The following is a 17,559-nucleotide window of genomic DNA, read 5'->3' on the forward strand; positions in this document are numbered from 1 at the left end:
TCTGTTCACTAGCAATATTGTGCCTCTTAATTTCACCATCTGGAAATGGCAATATCTCTTTCTATAGCAAAGTTCTATAGGGTTATTGAGAGAGGCTCCATCATGGAACTTACATTCTAGTAAGGGGAGACAAGAAATAGCCAAGTAAATCTATGTGCCAGGTGGTAAATGGAGGGGAAAAATGGTAGGGCGGATTGTGATCGTTTCTTGTTCTTATATGTTGGGTAATAGGGAAGGCCTCTCTGATAAGAAAGTGTTTGAACAAAGACCTGAAGGAAGTGAGGGAGCAAACTGTGTTTCAGGGTGGGGGTAGGGTGCTAGAGGGGACAGCAAGTGCAAAGCCATGGGGAGAGGCATGTTGGTGGGGGTATAACAAGGCTGGTGTGGCAGAAACAGAGTAAGTGAAAAGAGAAGCAATAGGAAAGTAATTTCAGAGCTAGCCACTGACCAGCATGTAGGGTGTTAAGTATAAGAAGGACTTTGGATTTTATTCTGTGTGAGCTGGGAAGCTGTTGGAGGGTTGCCAGAGTAATTTTTTTTTGTTTGTTTGTTTTGTTTTTAGCTATTCTGATTGTCACCTCTTCCCTTAAGAATACTTCAGTTCTCTATTTCCTTTGGAATAAAGTTCACATGCTTATTCTGGCACAAAAGTCCTTCACAGTTAGCTTCTGCCTATTTAGTTAGCATCATCTGCATCCTTTTCGCATGTACCCTCCACTTTAGCCAAATCGGATTACATGCGGTTCCTTGGATGGGTCATGATGATTCACGTCTTTGTGTCTTTCTGCATGCCCTTTGCCCTGTGAGAAACCCTCCCTCCCAGCTCACAGAGTCATTGGCTGTGTTTTAGAAGGCCCTTTTTGTGCTCCTAGAGACCCTGTGCCTTGTTCTCTCCCCATTCTCCCCCCTAGCAACTTCCTGCTCAAGCCATAGTCCTGGAATGTGCTGTGTGCAGTGTTCTTTTACCAGCCTTGATTTTTACTCTTGCCACACCCTTGCCAGTTGAAATTAGTGTCCATCTTTCAAGAACCAGCTGGAGCACTGCCCCCCTTTGCTTGCTTTATAAACCGCCATCTTTTCTCTACGTTTATAAGTACTTTGTAGCTCTGTGATACTTAATCACAGTTATCTTGAATTGAAATGTTTCTTTGTTTTGCCTCACACAAAATCCTTGACCTTATTTATTTTAGTTTCCATTGTGGCTCCCAGTGTAGGGTCTTGTGCAGAGTTCACGTTTGGTAGGTACTCATGGTATGCAGGATTCATAGGATTATTAGAAAACTGTTGGGTTTGAAGATGCTCAGGACCACAAGAAAAGTTGAGACATCTGTTAATTAACAAAAATTTACTGTGCTATAATGTTGGTGATGGCATGGCCATCTTGGTTCTCTCCTATATTTGCTATTGGTACAAAAAATTAGTGTATCCCCTTTAAAATGTAGTTTGGCAAAATGTATTCAGACACATAAATGTTTCATGGGTTTTGACCCAGTGACACCACTTCCAGAAATCAATTTAAGAAAATAATACAGTGGTCTCTTCTCAGTACATGCACCAGAATTGGAATAATACAGAAAAGGTTAGCATGGCCCCTGTGTAAGGAAGACACACAAATTTGTGAAGTGTCCTATATTTCTTGTAAGTAATACCTCAATTAAAAAAAGAAAAACCTAAAAAAGAAAATAAACCAGAATGACGATTTCAACTACTAATATTGAAAATTTATTATGTGACAGACACCATGCAAAGCCCTTACTTAATTTACTCCTCAAAATTCCAAGAGGTGTGACTACTGTTATTTCACATGATAGAGGAGGTAATTACACAAAGTAGTTGAGCGACTTGACCAAGCACCACTCCTATAACTGCTATGTTGTCAAGCTAAGATTCTCACTGAAGCAGTGTGTTTAAAGCTTCATATGCCTGGGTGGCTCAATTGGTTAAGTGTCCCACTCGATTTCGTCTCGGGTCATGATCTCAGCATTGTAGCATTCAGCCCTGTGTCAGACTCCACACTCAGCAGGGAGTCTGCTTGAAATTCTCTCCCTCTCCCTCTGCCTCTCCTTCTTCTTGTGTGTGCATGTGCTCTCTCTTTCTCTCTCTAAAATAAATCTTTAAAGAATCCATACCTTTTTTTTTTTTTTAAAGATTGTATCTTTAAATAATCTCTACACCCAACATGGGGCTTGAACCCACAACCCTGAGACAGAGTTGCACATTCCACCAGCTGAGCCCGGCAGGCACCCCAAGAATCCATGCTCTTAATTATATGATAAAAGCCTAGGCACAAAAATGTTCACAGCAGTGTTATGTAGCATAGATATATTGGAAGCAGTCTACGTTAGGAATTAATGTCCATCTATTCAATGGGGTAATTTTTCTAAAAGCTTTATTGACATAAAATTCACATAGCATGGTATTCCCCTCTTTAAAGTGTATAACTCAGTGGTTTCCAGTATATTTACAGAATTATGCAGTTATTACCATTATCCCACTTAAGAGCATTTTATCACCCCCAAAAGAAATCACACACCCATTAGCAGTCAGTCACTCCTACTTCTACCATTACCCTAGGTAACCACCAGTCTACTTTCTGTCTCTGTGAATTTACGGACATTTCATATAAATGGAATCCTACAATAATAGGGTATTTTGTGTCTCACTCTCATTTAGCATATTTTCAGGGTTCATTCATGTAGCATGTTATCAGTACTTCGTTGCTTTTCAATAATGTGTTGTATAGATACACTGCATTTTATTTACCCATTCAATAGTTAATGGACATTTGGATTACTTCTGCTCTTTCGCTATTCTGAATAATGCTGTTATGAACATTGATGCACAAGTTTTTGTGTGGACATATGTTTTCATTTTTCTTGGAATTGATCAAATGATAATTTTAACTTTTAGAAGAACCACCACACTATTTTCCAAAGCAGCTGCACCATTTTTACATTCCTACTAGCAATGTGTGAGGGTTCTACTTTTTCCACATCTTTGTCAATACTTGCTATGATGTGTCCTTTTCCTAATATTCATCCTGGCGTATATGGAGTGGCTTTGATATACATTTCCATACGGACTACTAATGTTCAGCATATTTTCATGTAATTGTTTGCTATTTTTATATCTTCTTTGGAGTAATGTCTGTTTGAATACTTTGCCCATTTTTAAAAGATTTATTTATAAGGTTTATTTTAGAGCAAGTAGGATGGGGATCAAGGGGCAGAGGGAGAGAGAGAGAGAGAATTTCAAGTGGACTCCCTACTGAGTGTGGAGCCCACAACCCCGAGATCATGAGCTGAGCTGAAATCAAGACACTTAACTGAATAAGTGACCCTTAAGGGTGTTCAATGTAGGGCTTGAACTCCCACCCCTGAGATCAAGAGTCACATGTTCCACTGACTGGGCCAGCCAGACACTCCTGCCCATTTTTAAATTGGGTTATTTGTTTCTTTGTTACTGAGTTGTAGATTTTTTTTTATTGAAGTCTTGTTGTGATAATATATTAGTTTCAGGTATACAATATAGTGTTAAAATAATGTAGTTAACTACATTATGAAATGCTCACCCTGATAAGTGTAGTTATCTATCACAAATATAAATTTACAGTATTATTGACTGTATTCCTTATGCTCTACTTTTCATCTGGGACTAATTTGTACCTGGAAGTTTGCTCATCTTAATCCCCTTCACCTATTTCACCTCTCTCTAGCCCCCTCCTTTCTTGTAGCCATCAGGTTTCTTTTTTCTGTATTTATGAGTCTGTTTCCACTTGTTTTCTTTTTTAGATTCTATGTATATGAAAACATGTGGTATTTGTCTTTCTCTGTATGACTTATTTAGCATAATACCCTCTAGGTTCATACATATTGTTGCAAATGTATGATTTCAGTCTTTTTTAGGGCTGAGTAATATTCCATTGTAGATATATACCACATTGTCTTTAGTTGTTCATCCATTGGTAGACACTCAGTTTGCTTCCATATCTTGCTTATCATAACTAATGCTGCAATAAACATAAGGGTGCCTGTATGTTTTTGAATTAGTATTTTTGTTTTCTTTGAATAAATACCCAGAAATGGAATTACTAGGTCTTATGGTATTTCTAACTTTCAATTTTTTGAGGAACCTCCATACTGTTTTCTGTAGTGGCTGCACCAATTTACATTTCCAACAACTAATGCAAAGAGGTTCCCTTTTCTCCACATCATCACCAACACTTGTTATTTTTTGTCTTTTTGATAATAGCCTTTCTAACTATAGGTGTTGGGTGATATTTCACTGCGGTTTTGATTTTACTTTCCCTAATAAGTGATGTTGAGCATCTTTTCATGTACCTGTTGGCCATTTATATGTCATCTTTGGAAAAGATACCTGTCTATTCAGGTCCTCTCCCAGATTTTTTTTTTTTTTTTTAAACAAGAGAGAAACATTTAATTTTGCTTGTATGGAAGCTCATAAAAATAGGAAACTCAAAGAAGTAAAAAGCAGGGAGCTTTTATACCTTTTAAACAAAGAAACAATAAACTTTTGAAGAATTGACAAGACAAAGAAGTTTGGGCTTGGTGTAGCATTTCCAGTCTTCTCTGCCCAGATTTTAATTAGTTTGGTTTTTTAGTGTTGAGTTGTAGGAGTTCTGTATTTGCATGTTAACCCCTTATTGAATATATTAGCTGCAGATGTCTTCTCCCATTCAGCAGTTTGCCTTTTTTGGTTTGTTGTTGGTTTCTGGCACCGTGTAAAAGCTTTTCAGTTTGATGTCCCAGGTGGTTTCTTTTTTTTGTTTTGTTTTAAGATTTTATTTATTTATTTGACAGAGATCACAGATAGGCAGAGAGACGGGCAGTGCGGGTGGGGAGCAGGCTCCCTGCTGAGCAGAGAGTCCGATGTGGGGCTTGATCCCAGGACCCTGGGATTATGACCTGAGCTGAAGACAGAGGCTCTAACCCACTGAGCCACCCAGGCACCCCACAGTTGTTTGTTTTTGCCTTTGTTTTCCTTTCCTGGGGAGACATATACAAAAAATATTGCTAAAACTGATGTCCGAGAGTTTACTGCCTGTGTTTTCTTTTAGAAGTTTTATGGTTTGAGGTCTTATATTTAGGTCTTTGATACATTTTGAGTTTATTTTTGTGTATAATATAATAAAGTGGTCCAGTTTCATTCTTTTGCATGTAGCTGTCCAGTTTTATCAACCGCATTTATTGAAGACACTGTCTTTTTCCCATTGTATATTTTTGTCTCTTTTGTCATAACTTAATTTCACTGTATAACCTGGGGTTTATTTCTGGGCTTTCTATCCTGTTCCATTAATCTATGTGTCTCTTTTGTGCCAGTACCATACGGTTTAGATTACTGTAGCTTTGTAGTATAGTTGAAATCTGGTATTGTGATACCTCCAGATTTGTGCCTTTCTCAGGATTGCTTTGGCTCTTTGGGTTCTCTTGTGGTTCCACACAAACTTTAGGATTGTTCTAGTTTTGTGGGAAATGCTATTGGTATTTTGATAGGGATTGTATTGAACCTGTGGATTGCTTTGGGTAGTATGGACATTTTATTTTACTTCTTTATTTAAGAATTTATTTATGTATTAGAGAGAGAGAGAGAGAGATACTGACAGCAAGCGAGGGAGGGTGAGGGCCAAGAGGACTCTGCACTGAGTATGGAACCTGATTACAGGGCTTGATCTCAGAACGTTGATATCATGACCTGAGCCAAAATCAAGAGTCAGACACTTAATCAACTGAACCACCCAAGTGCCCCTGGATATTTTAATAATATCAATTTTCCCAATCTATGAGCATGGTATATCTTTTTATTTATTTGTGTCATCTTTAATTTCCTTCATCATTGTCTTACAGTTTTCAGAGTACAGATCTCTCACCTCCTTGGTTAAATTTATTCCTAGGTATATTATTATTTTTGATGCATTTCTTTTCTTTTCTTTCTTTCTTTTTTTTTTTTTAAGATTTTATTTATTTATTTGACAGAGACACAGGGAGAGAGGGAACAGAAGCAGGGGAAGTGGGAGAGGGAGGAGCAGGCTTGCCCCGGACCAGGAGCTCAGTACAGAGCTAGATCCTGGGACCCTGGGATCATGACCTGAGCTGAAGGCAGATGCCCAACGACTGAGCCACCCAGGTGCCCCTGATGGATTTATTTTCTTAATTTCTTTTTTCTGATAGTTATTAGTCTATAGAAACACAACAGATTTCCTTATGTTGACTTTTGTATCTTGCAATTTTACTGAATTCATTTATTCTAATTTTTTTTTGGTGGAGTCTTTAAGGTTTTCTATATATAGTATCATGTCATCTGTAAATAGTGACAGTTTAACTTCTTTCTTACCAATTTGGATGCTTTTTATTTCTTTTTCTTGTCTAATTACGTGACTAGGACTTCCAGTACTAAGGTGAATAAAAGTGGTGAGAATGGGGATCCCTGTCTTGTTCCTGATCTTAGAGGAAATCGAGTATGATGTTAGCTGTGGGTTTATACATGGCCTTTATTATTTGAGGTATATTTCTTCTGTACTCATTGTTAAGAGTTTCTATCATGAATGGATGTTGAATTTTGTCAAATACTTCTTCTGCATCTATTGAGATGATTGTAATTTTTATTCTTCATTTTGTTAATGAATTTTTTCATTTTTCATTTTGTTGTACCACGATGACTGATTTGCAGATATTGAACTATGCTGTATTGCTAGATTAAATTCCACTGGATAGTGTTGAATGATCCTTTTAATGTGTTTTCAAGTTCAGTTTGCTAATATTTTGTTAAGGATTTTAAAATTTATGTTCATCAAGGGTATTAGTCTGTAAGTTTTTTCAGGGTGGGTTAGTGTCTTTGTCTGGTTTAGCAGCAGGGTAATGCTAGCCCTGTAGAATGAATCTGAAAACATTCCTTCCTCTTCTGTTTTTTTGAAATAGTTTGAGAAGGATAGATACTGTAACTTGTATGTGTTTTATAGAGTTCACTTGTGAAGCCATCTGGTCCTGGACTTTTGTTTATGGGGAGTTTTTTGACTATCAGTTGAGTTTTGTTCCTAATAATTGGTCTGTTGAGATTTTCTATTTTTTCTTGACTCAGTCTTTGAAGACTGTTTTTGTTTCTAGGAGTTTTTCCATTTCTTCTAGGTTGTTCAGTTTGTTGGCCTATAATTTTTCGTTGTGGTGTCTTATAATCCTTTGTATTTTGTGGTCTCATTTTGGCCTCTTTCATTTCTGATTTTATATATTTGGGTTCTCTCATTTTTTCTTTAAGAAGTTGATTAAATGTCAATTTTGTTTATCTTTTCAATGAACCAGCTTAGCTTCATTGATCTTTTCTGGTTTTTTTTTTTTTTTTTTTAGTCTATATTTAATTAATTTCCCCTCTGATGTTTATTGTTTTCTTCCATCCACTAACTTTGGTCTTAAGTCTTTTTTTCATTCATTTTGGTGTAAGGTTAGATTATATATTTGAGATTTTTCTTATTTCTTGAGGTAGGCCTGTATCACTAATAAACTTCCTTCTAAGAACTTTTTCTGCATCCCAAATATTTGGAACCATTGTGTTTCCATTTTCATTCATCTCCAGGTATTTTTTTATTTTTCCTCCTTGATTTCATTTGATCCAGTGGTTGGCTATAGCATGTTTTTTAGTATCCACATATTTGTGGGTTTTTTTTTTTTCCAGTTTACTTCTTGTAATTGATTTCTAGTTTCATACTGTTGTGGTTGGAAAAGATGTTTATATGTTTTAATCTTCTTAAATTTATTGAGACTTGTTTTATGCCCTAACATGTCATCTACCCAGGAAATGTTCCATGTGTACCTGAAAAGAATGTATATTCTGCTATTTTTGGATGGAATGTTTGTATACATGTGTTAAGTCTGTCTGGTCTCATGCATTATTCAAAGCCACTGTTTACTTACTGGGTTTTTTTTTTTTTTTTTTTTTTTGTCTGATGATTTATCTATTGATATAAATGGAGTGTTAAAGTCTCCTGCTGTTATTGTGTTCCTGTCAATTTCTCCCTTTGTATCTGTTAATATGTTTCATATATTTAGGTGCTCCTATATGTGCGGTGCATAGATATTTACAATTGTTATATTCTCTTATTGGATTGGCCCCTTTATCATTATGTAATGCCCTTTTTTTTTCTCTTGTTACAGTCTTTCTTTCAAAGTCTATTTCATCTGATACAAATATTGTTATCTGAGCTTTTTTTCCCCCCCACTTCGTTTTACATGGAATATCTTTATATTGCTTTCAGTCTGTATATATTTTTTAGGTCTGAAGTGAGTCTCTTTTAGGCAGCATATAAATGGATCTTGTTTATCCATTCTATCCCCCTGTTTTTTGGTTTTTTTTTGATTGGAGCATTTAGTCCATTTCCATTTAAAGTTACTGATGGGTATGTACTTAATGCCATTTCTGTCCATTGTTTTTTGGTTATTTTTATAGTTCTCTGCTCTCTTCCTTTGTGATTTGATGCCTTTTCTTGGTGTTATGTTTGGATTTCTTTCTCTTTACTTTTTGTGTATATATATTCCAGGTTTTTGGTTTGTGGTTACCATGAGGTTCATATATAACAATCTATGTACAGGACAGTGTATATTAAGTTGATGGTCACTTAAGTTTGAACACATTCTAAAAGCACTACATTTTTACTTCCTCCTCCAAGTTTTTATATGTAATGTTTTATATTTTTTTATAATTTTACTAATTTTATCTTTTAACCTTTATACTATTTTTATAAGTAATCTTTTTTTTTAATATTTTATTTATTTATTTGACAGAGAGAGATCACACGTAGGCAGAGAGGCAGGCAGAGAGAGAGAGAGAGAGAGAGAGGAGGAAGCAGGCTCCCTGCTGAGCAGAGAGCCCGATGCGGGGATCGATCCCAGGACCCTGAGATCATGACCTGAGCCGAAGGCAGCGGCTTAACCCACTGAGCCACCCAGGTGCCCCCAGTAATCTGCCTTTTTTAATGAGTGTTTAAAAAATTTATTTTATTTAGATTCAGTTAATTAACATATGGTGTGTTATTACTTTCAGAGGTAGAGTTCAGTGATTCATCAGTTGCATATTAACACCCAGTGCTCATTACATCACATGCCCTCCTTAATGCTCATCACCCAGTCATCCCATTCCCCCATCCAGATCTGCTACTACCTTTTAATATATGTTTGCTTTTACTGGTGAAATTTTTTCCTTTCATAATATTAATTATGGCCTTTTCTTTTCAACTTAAAGAATTCTCTTTAACATTTCTTGTAAGGTTGAATTACCGATGATGAACACCTTTAACTTTTGTTGTCTAGGAAGCTATTACTCCTTCAATTCTGAATAATAACCTTGCCAGGTAGAGTACTTTTGGTTTTAGGTTTTTTCCTTTCAGAGCTTTGAATGTATCAAGCTATAGCCCTTTCTGGCCTGCAAATTTTGTGCTGGGAAATTAGGGGACAGCCTTATGGAATTTCCATTGTATGTAACTGTTTGCTTTTCTCTTCCTGCTTTTAAATTTTTCTTTAACTTTTGCCATTTTAATTATTATGTGTCTTGGCGTGGATCTCTTTGGGTTCATCTTGTTTGGGGCACTCTTTTCTTCCTGGACTTGGATGTCTGTTTCTTTTTCTAGGTTAAGGCTGTTCTTAGGTATTACGTGTTCGAGTAAGTTTTCTACTCCTTTCTCATTGTCTTCTCCTTCTTGGACCACTATAATATGAGTGCTGATATGCTTGATGTTTTCACAGAATCCCCTTAACTAATCCTCTTTTTTTTTATTGTTTTTCCTTTTCACTGTTAAGCTTTATTGTTTTCCACTTTTCTGTCTTCCAGATCTCTGGTCCATTCTTCTGCATCTTTTAATCTGTTGATTCCCTCTAGTGGATTTTTTCATTTCAGTTATTGTATTCTTCAGCTCTGAGTGGTTCTTTTTTGTATTTTCTATTTTGTTGTTCAGGTTCTCACTTCATTCAATCTTCTCTCAAGCCTGGTGAGTTAATTTATGACCATTACTTCAAGCTGATTGCTTATCTCTGTTTCATGTAATTTTGGTTTTGTTTGTTCTCTCGTTTTGAACATATTCCTCTGTCCCTTCATTGTGTCTAAATCTGTGTTTCTATGTATTAGGTAGGTCAGCTACATCTCCTGGTCTGAAAGTAGTGGTTTTATGTAGAAGATAATCTTTGGTATCCAGTAGTGTGGTCCCCCCTGGTCACCATAACCACGTGTTCCAAGGGTGTCCCCCTGTGTTGGCTGCATGTGTTGTCCTGTAGGCTGTGCTTGGGTTGCAGGATTTTTTTTCTCTTTCAGTGCCCATGGTTCTTGGTCACTCCACTTCAAAGAATGAAGAGGTAGACCAGAGTGGTAGAAAGGGAAGCAAGGTTTGTTGAGCAATTTATTGAGTGATAGCAAAGTGATAGTACAAAGCTCCCAAGGAGGGAGGGGACCTGAAAGGATTGTACTGGAGTTTCTAGGTGTAGGGGTTTTTATGGGTTTGTTGGTGAGTTGTTTCAATCTGATTAACCCTCCCTGCACCTGTTATCCAATCAGATTTTTTTCACCTATCATATGGGAAAGTGTGGAGGGTTCCTTCCAGGGTGGTGTAAAATCCTTTTAAGGGTGGTTTCATCTTAGGGCAGGGGGGATCCCTTGTCCCTGCCTGCCTGCCTTCCAGTTATCCTCCATCACTGTTGGACATGGCTGACCCTCAGCCTGGTTGTCAGCAATGACGGGCTGCACCCTGTAGCAGGGGGCACTGGTGTGCAGGTTTTGCCCCTTGCATGGCTGCTGAGTGGTTCTGATGGAACTTTTAGGGACATGCTAGTGAATGGGGCCAGCCCTCAGCCCTGTTATCTGCAATTGACTGGCTTCTACCTCTGGTTACACTGGTGGGCAGGGCTTGCCCCCCCCCCCTTTATTCCCATGGCTAGCTGAGACACCTCACTGTGGCTAGTAAGAGCATGCTGGTGTGTGGGGCTAGCTCCCTCATTCTTCAGGGCAGGAGTCTGGAGGTGTGCTTGGAGGGGTACCTCCTAGCTAGAGCTGGCTGCCAGGTATGACTGAGCAGTAGTTGCCCCATACCCTCCAGGTATGGTGGGGTGAGAGCCACCAGGGAGGGACACCTGCCAGGTGGGGCAGGTCCACAGGGGAATGCTGGGGCTGGGCTAGCATGCTTACAAGGTAGGTAGAGAGTGCCAGAACAGGCTCCCACAAGTATCTGGCCAGTAGGTTGACGGAGGGCAAGAAAAACGGTGCCCTCCAGCACTTCCATTTTCCAAGAAAGTTCCTGCAGATTGCTATCCCCTCCAACACACGTTTCCAAAATTAGTCAGTAAATCTCCTTCACATAAAACCCATGTACTAGGCAATTTCCAGTACATGTGCTGGTTTTGAACTGGGTGGTACTAGTGCCCTGGCCCTTTAACAGAGGAGTCTCAGTTTCCTATAGCCTTGTGGCTCTCCCAGAAATAAGCCCCTTTCAGATTCCGATAATATGGGGTCTCATCTTTTTGGTGCAGGTCCCAGGGCCAGGGGTGTCCATTGTGGGCTTGATCTCCTGTCTTCTCCATGCCTGTGATATCTCTCCCTCCTGCTGGGGGTTGCAGCATTGGGGGTTTGGTTCACCAACTGTTTATCTGCCCTTCCTCCCCTTCTTCTTCTTCTTTTCTTTTTAAAGATTATTTATTTGAAAGAGAGAGTCCACGCATGCGCATATATATGCACAAGTTGGAGGAGTGGCAGAGGGAGAGGGACAAAAAAAACTCCCCGCTGAGCAGGGAGCTGATGCAGGGCTTGATCACAGGATTCTGGGATCATGACCTGAGCCAAAGCAGATGCTTAACTGACTGAGCCTTCCAGGTGCCTCTCACTCCTCCCCATCTTGATGTGGTCTTCTCTTTATGTCTTTAGCTGTAGAAGATTTGTTCTGCCAGTCTTTAGGTCCTTTTCAGAGTGAGTTTTATCACAAGTAGTTGTTCCCTCTGTATGTCCTTGATAGGAGGTGAGCTCAGGATCCTCCTATTCTTTCTTTTCCCTCTCCTAGAGGCCAAGATGTTAATATATTCTAGATAACAATGCCATTACCAGATAAGGGATTTGCAAAATTTTCATCCCATCCTTTGCAATATTTTTTCACTTTCTTCATGGTGTTCTTGGAAGCACAGACATTTTTAATTTTCATAAGGTCTCATTTATTGATTTTTGTTGTTTCTTGTACCTTGTTTCACATAAGAAACCATTACCTAGGGAAAAATGAAACAAGGCGAAACCAGAGAGGGAGACAAACTGTAAGAAACTCTTAATCTTAAGAAACAAACTGAGGGTTGTTGGAGAGGAGGGGGGTGGAAGGGATGGGGTGGCTGAGTGATGGACACTGGGGAGGGTATGTTCTATGGTGAGTGCTGTGAATTTTGTAAGACTGATGAATCACAGACCCGTACTCCTGAAACAAATAATACATTATATATTAATTTAAAAATATATCATTTGAGTTAAAAAAAAAAGAAACTTTACCTAGTCAAAGGTCAATGAAGATTCACAGTCCCTATGCTTTCTTCTAGGTCATCTTAGCTCTTACATTGTAGTCATTGATCTATCTTGAGTTCCTTTTTGTATATGGTATGAGGTAGGGTATCAAACTGTAATTTTTACTTGTGGAAATCCATTTGTCCCAGCACCATTTGTTGAAAAGAATATTATTTCTCCCATTGAATTGTCATAGCAACCATTTTGAATATCAGTTAAACATAAATGTAAAAGTTTATTTCTCAGCTTTCAGTTTTCTCCCATTGATCTGTGCCTCTTCTTACCCTAGTACCACATGGTCTTGATTATTGTAGCTTTGTAGTAAGTTTTGGAACCATGAAGTGTGAGTCCTCTCAACTTCGTAGTATTTGAGGTTGTTTGGCTATTTTATTCAGTTTTGCTGTGAACCTACGATAGTTTTAAAAAACAATGTCCATTAAAAAAAAAATACCCTTATGTTGTAATAATTGGGATTGTGGTAAACTCTTTCTTCCTTTCTTCATTCCCTAAACTTTGTGTAATATATAACTATGTCAAATTTTATAATTTTAACAAAGTTTTGTCTAAAAGAATAAGTTTAACTCAAGAGGCAACTTTTAGTTCTGTAGATAAAAACTCAAGCTACCTAACTTTCCAGGAAGAGTGTGTGAAGGTGAGGATATAAGGTTATGGGTAGAAATGAACTAGTCTCAGATTTGGTATTCAGTCTTGATTCTCCTTTATCTCTCCAGTGCTTCCTTCAGTTTATTCTCTGCCTTTTTTACCCTCCCTTACACCCCAGCTTAAGACTTTACTCAGGGCACGTTTTGCATGGAGCACTGGGTGTTGTGCAAAAAGAATGAATACTGTTACGCTGAAAAAATAAATAAAATGGGAAAAAAAAAAAGACTTTACTCAGAACAATTAGATGAAATTTGGGGACTCTGGCTAGTTTGTATAATTGCCGTTGATAACTGGAATGAATGGCAGCTGAGTAGCATGAGGTCAAGGAGCCGGATAATGCAGTCTGAGCCACAGAAGCCACTTTGATGGAAAATAAGAGGGGGGAAAAGGAAGCCATCCAAGCAGCACTCTTTAAGAGCGTTCTCTGCCCCTCTTTTGTTCTGTCAGTTTCTTTTCTATGTTGTTTTCTTATGATTCTGTATGCTTTTTAAGAGTGGATACCTGCAAGTGGTGCCAGAGCTAGTAAGAAGTTTAAATAGATACACAGAGAATCAAGCCATGTAGCTTGGTGACCAGTTGCTGTTCATATGTTGTTTTTAAGTGCTGCTACAGAGTGTGTGTGTGTGTGTATGTGTGTGTGTGTGTGCTAAATAGTTTGGGAATTTTCTTTCCAGCTTAAGCAATATTAAAATCTCATTATACTGATACTTTATAGGTTTTGCATATAATCAGTGTCCATTTGAAGTTTGTTGTAAAACAAAAGTAAGTTTTATAGACCCCCTAAAGAGTACTGTCAATTACAAGCCAACTTTTGTGGCATTATGAAGTATTTGAAGTATTAAGGTAATTTTTACTATGTAATTTTCAGGTGAATTAAAAGAAGAGGAAAAATAGTTCTTCAGATGTTTAAAAATTATGGTATATGGCCTTTAGAAATGTAAAGTCACACTTTTTTCATTCCTTTAAGGTTTAAAACAGTCATTTCTTACATAGATTAAAAGAAAAAAAGAGAGACTGCAATTATCCAGATTTCCAGAAATAAACACAAAACTGTAGTTTTGACTGCCATTTTTTTAAAAAGTAGCTGCCATTTTTGGAGGTAGGGCCATTATCAGTTGTAGGCTTTGACTTTTTTAACGTCATAGAAAACCTATACCCTTCAACTTTCAGACTCAAAATTTGTCCTAAACAGTGCTTATTTTATCAAATATGTTTTCTCCCACTTGAAACTCCATTCATAATACTTGTGGTTTTTTTTTTACTGTGTCTCCTTTCTCTGGCTTGAAAATGTACTTATGGACTTGTGCTTCTGGCCAAGATGGATTAAGAGAGATTGATTTACTCTCTTGGCTGTAATCACATAACAAACAAAAACCCCAGAAAAAATATATGAAGCTTCAAACACTGAACAACAGGCAGCACAAGACAACGATCACCGAGAAACCAGAAACAGATGAGCCCTACAATTATCCTAGCTTACTACGTGGAGAGAGTTTCCAGGATGCGGTGTAAGGAGTGGGGAGCTCAGCTGTTGCCTTGAGTTGAGGAGAGAGGGCTGGAGTTCAAGGAGGACAGAGTTGCTACAGTTAGGAAAGGAAAGAGCTGCACAAAGAGAGAACTCCATAGGTCTGCAAAGTCCCTCTAAAGTCTTTAGGTGAGTGCTAATCAGGGCATGTATTTTACGGAAGCTACCCAAAGCCAAGAAAAAACCACCCAAAAGGATTACAGGGAACAATCTCTGATTCTCAGTTTGTATTCCCAACCGCCAAAGAGGAAAATATGTCTAGGATATTGGATAGAATACTTGGATTAGCAGTGGGGCAACTGCCTTAAACTAAAGAGTGTTCTGGTCCCTTCTAACGAAGCATAAAAACAGACCTCAGGAAGATTAAGCTATTTCCAAGTAGTTTAACTGCACCCCAGAACAAAGCTTAATATTTATAATTATACAAAAATATTTAGTACTCACCAAGGTAAAAATTCACATTTGGCTTCCAATAAAAAAATATCAGACTTGGAATGAAGCAGGAAAATACAGCCCCTGAGGAGGAAAATCAATACGTCCAAACAGAGGCATAGATGATAAAATTAGTGGACAAAAACATTAAAACATTTATTTATGAGTATATTCCGTATGTTCAGAGTATTATAGGAAAGATTGAGAATGTCAAATATAGATATGTAATATATTTTAAAGACCGAAATTGAACATCTACATATGAAAACTACAATGTGTGAGATGAAAAATACACTTCATGGGATTTATAGCACATTAGTGCAGGAGAAAAGATTAGTAAACTTGAAGCCAAATCAATACAAATCATCCAAAATAAAAGGAAATAAAGACTGGGGAAAAAATCAATAGAGTATCAGTTAGCTATGAGACAACTTCATGTGGTCTAATATAAATGTAATTGTAGTCTTGAGAGGAGGGGGTACAGAAAATAATTTTGAAGAAACAATGGCCAAATTTTTCCAGATTTGTTAAAAACTCTAAGTTCAGAGATCCAAGAAAAAGAGGAAAAGGGGAACAAAAACAGATGTGACAACTAGAAAACAAATAGCAAAATGTTACATTTATACTGATCTATATTAATAATCACACTAACTATAAATGACCTAAACAACCCAGTTAAAAGGCAGAATTTAGTAGATTGGTACATAGTAGATTGGGTATGCTGCCTACAGAAACCTACTGTTCATATTAAGATACAAATAGGCTAAACGTAAAAGGTTCGCAAATGATATTCCATGCTAATCCTAGTCAGGAAAGTTGGAATAACCGTGTCAGTTTCAGACAAACTGGATTTTAGAGCAAAGAATATTAACAGGAAAAAAGAAGACCATTTCATTGATAAAGTAGCCAGTTCAAAAAGTGGAATTAATAGTCCTAAATATTTATACAGCTAATACACTTCAAAATACACGAATCAAAACTGACAGAACTGAAAGGAGAAACAGATCCACATTATAGTTGGGAATTTCACTATCTTACCTTTCAGTTGATAGTATAAGAAGACAAAATATCAGTAATGATTTAGGTGATTTAAACACTATTATCCAATTAACCTAATTGACATTTATTTGATGTCTATCCAATACCACAGAATACACATTTTGTTCAGTTGCACAGAGAACATTTTACTAGTATAATATGACACATTTTGGTCCCTAAAATAATGTCAATAATTTAAAAATTACTTACATCCTAAAAAGCAAGTCATCCGACCAAAATGGAATTAAATTTAAAATTGATAACAGAAAACTATCTGAAAAACCCTTAAATATTTATAAACTAATACACCTTTAAGAAATTTATGAGTCAGGGTGCCTGGGTGGCTCAGTGGGTTAAGCCTTTGACTTCAGCTTAGGTCATCTCAGGGCTTCAGGATCAAGCCCTGCATCGAGCTTTCTGCTCCGTGGGGAGCCTGCTTCCCTTCTCCCCCCGCCCCCACCTGCCTCTCTCCCTACTTGTGATCTCTCTCTCTGTCAAAAAATAAATAAATAAAATCTTTTTTTAAAAAGAAATTTATAGGTCAAAAGAAAAAAGGCAAAGGTGAATTTAGAAAGTATTTTGTACTGAGTGGAAATAAAAACTGTTCAGAATTTGTGGGAAGTAGCTAATGCAAGTGCTCAGAGGGAAATTCTTAACATTATATGCCTGTGTTAGAGAAGAAGTAAGGTTGTAAATCAGTGTGTTGAGCCTCCACCTTAAACTAGAAAAAAAAAGAGAAAATTAAACCCAAAGTAAGCAGAAGAAAAGAGTTAATGATAAAAGTTGAAACCAATGAAAAGTAGAAAGTCAATGGAATGAAAAGCTGGCTTTTTGAGAAGACCAGTAAAATTAATAAACCTCCAGCCTAATGGATCAGGAAAAAGAGACGACACAAGTCACCAAAATCAGGAACAAAGAGTTGGTAAAAGCTGTAGATCCTGTAGGTATTTAAAGGGTAAATAAGACAGTGATGTTAATTACTTCATGCTAGTATGTTAAATGGATGAAATGGGCAGATTCCTTAAAAGACACAAAATACCAACCCTTACTCTGGAAGAAATAACCTGAGTAGTCCTTTACCTATTAAAGACAATATATTCCCCCAAATAAAATTCTGGACCCAGGTGACTTCCCTGATAAATTCTACTGAACATTTTAAGAAGTTATAATACCAGTTTTACATAAATTCCTCCATAACATTGATGAGGAGGGAATACTTCTTAACTCACTCTGTGATACTGGTATTATCTTGTTATTAAACCAGACACTGGCCTGCCTAGCTCAGTTGGTAGAGCATGTGACTCTTGATCTCAGGGTTGTAAGTTCAAGCACCACGTTGGGTGTAGAGATTACTTTAAAAAATAAAATAAGTAATAAAT

The 17,559-nt window shown here is 37.3% G+C and overlaps 1 protein-coding gene and 1 non-coding gene across 12 annotated transcripts in view; both read left to right on the top strand.

The window, feature by feature from the left end:
* The window catches only part of FKBP5 (FKBP prolyl isomerase 5), a 116,896-nt gene that overhangs the window by 20,608 nt on the left and 78,729 nt on the right, over positions 1–17,559 (top strand). The gene's annotated exons all lie outside the window — the stretch shown is intronic.
* Positions 1,534–1,637, top strand: LOC123942868. The gene has a single exon (XR_006818502.1). It is a non-coding gene; the product is annotated as a U6 spliceosomal RNA (small nuclear RNA).

The sequence above is a fragment of the Meles meles genome, chromosome 5 (genome assembly GCF_922984935.1).
Source record: "Meles meles chromosome 5, mMelMel3.1 paternal haplotype, whole genome shotgun sequence".
Lineage (NCBI taxonomy): Eukaryota > Metazoa > Chordata > Mammalia > Carnivora > Mustelidae > Meles > Meles meles.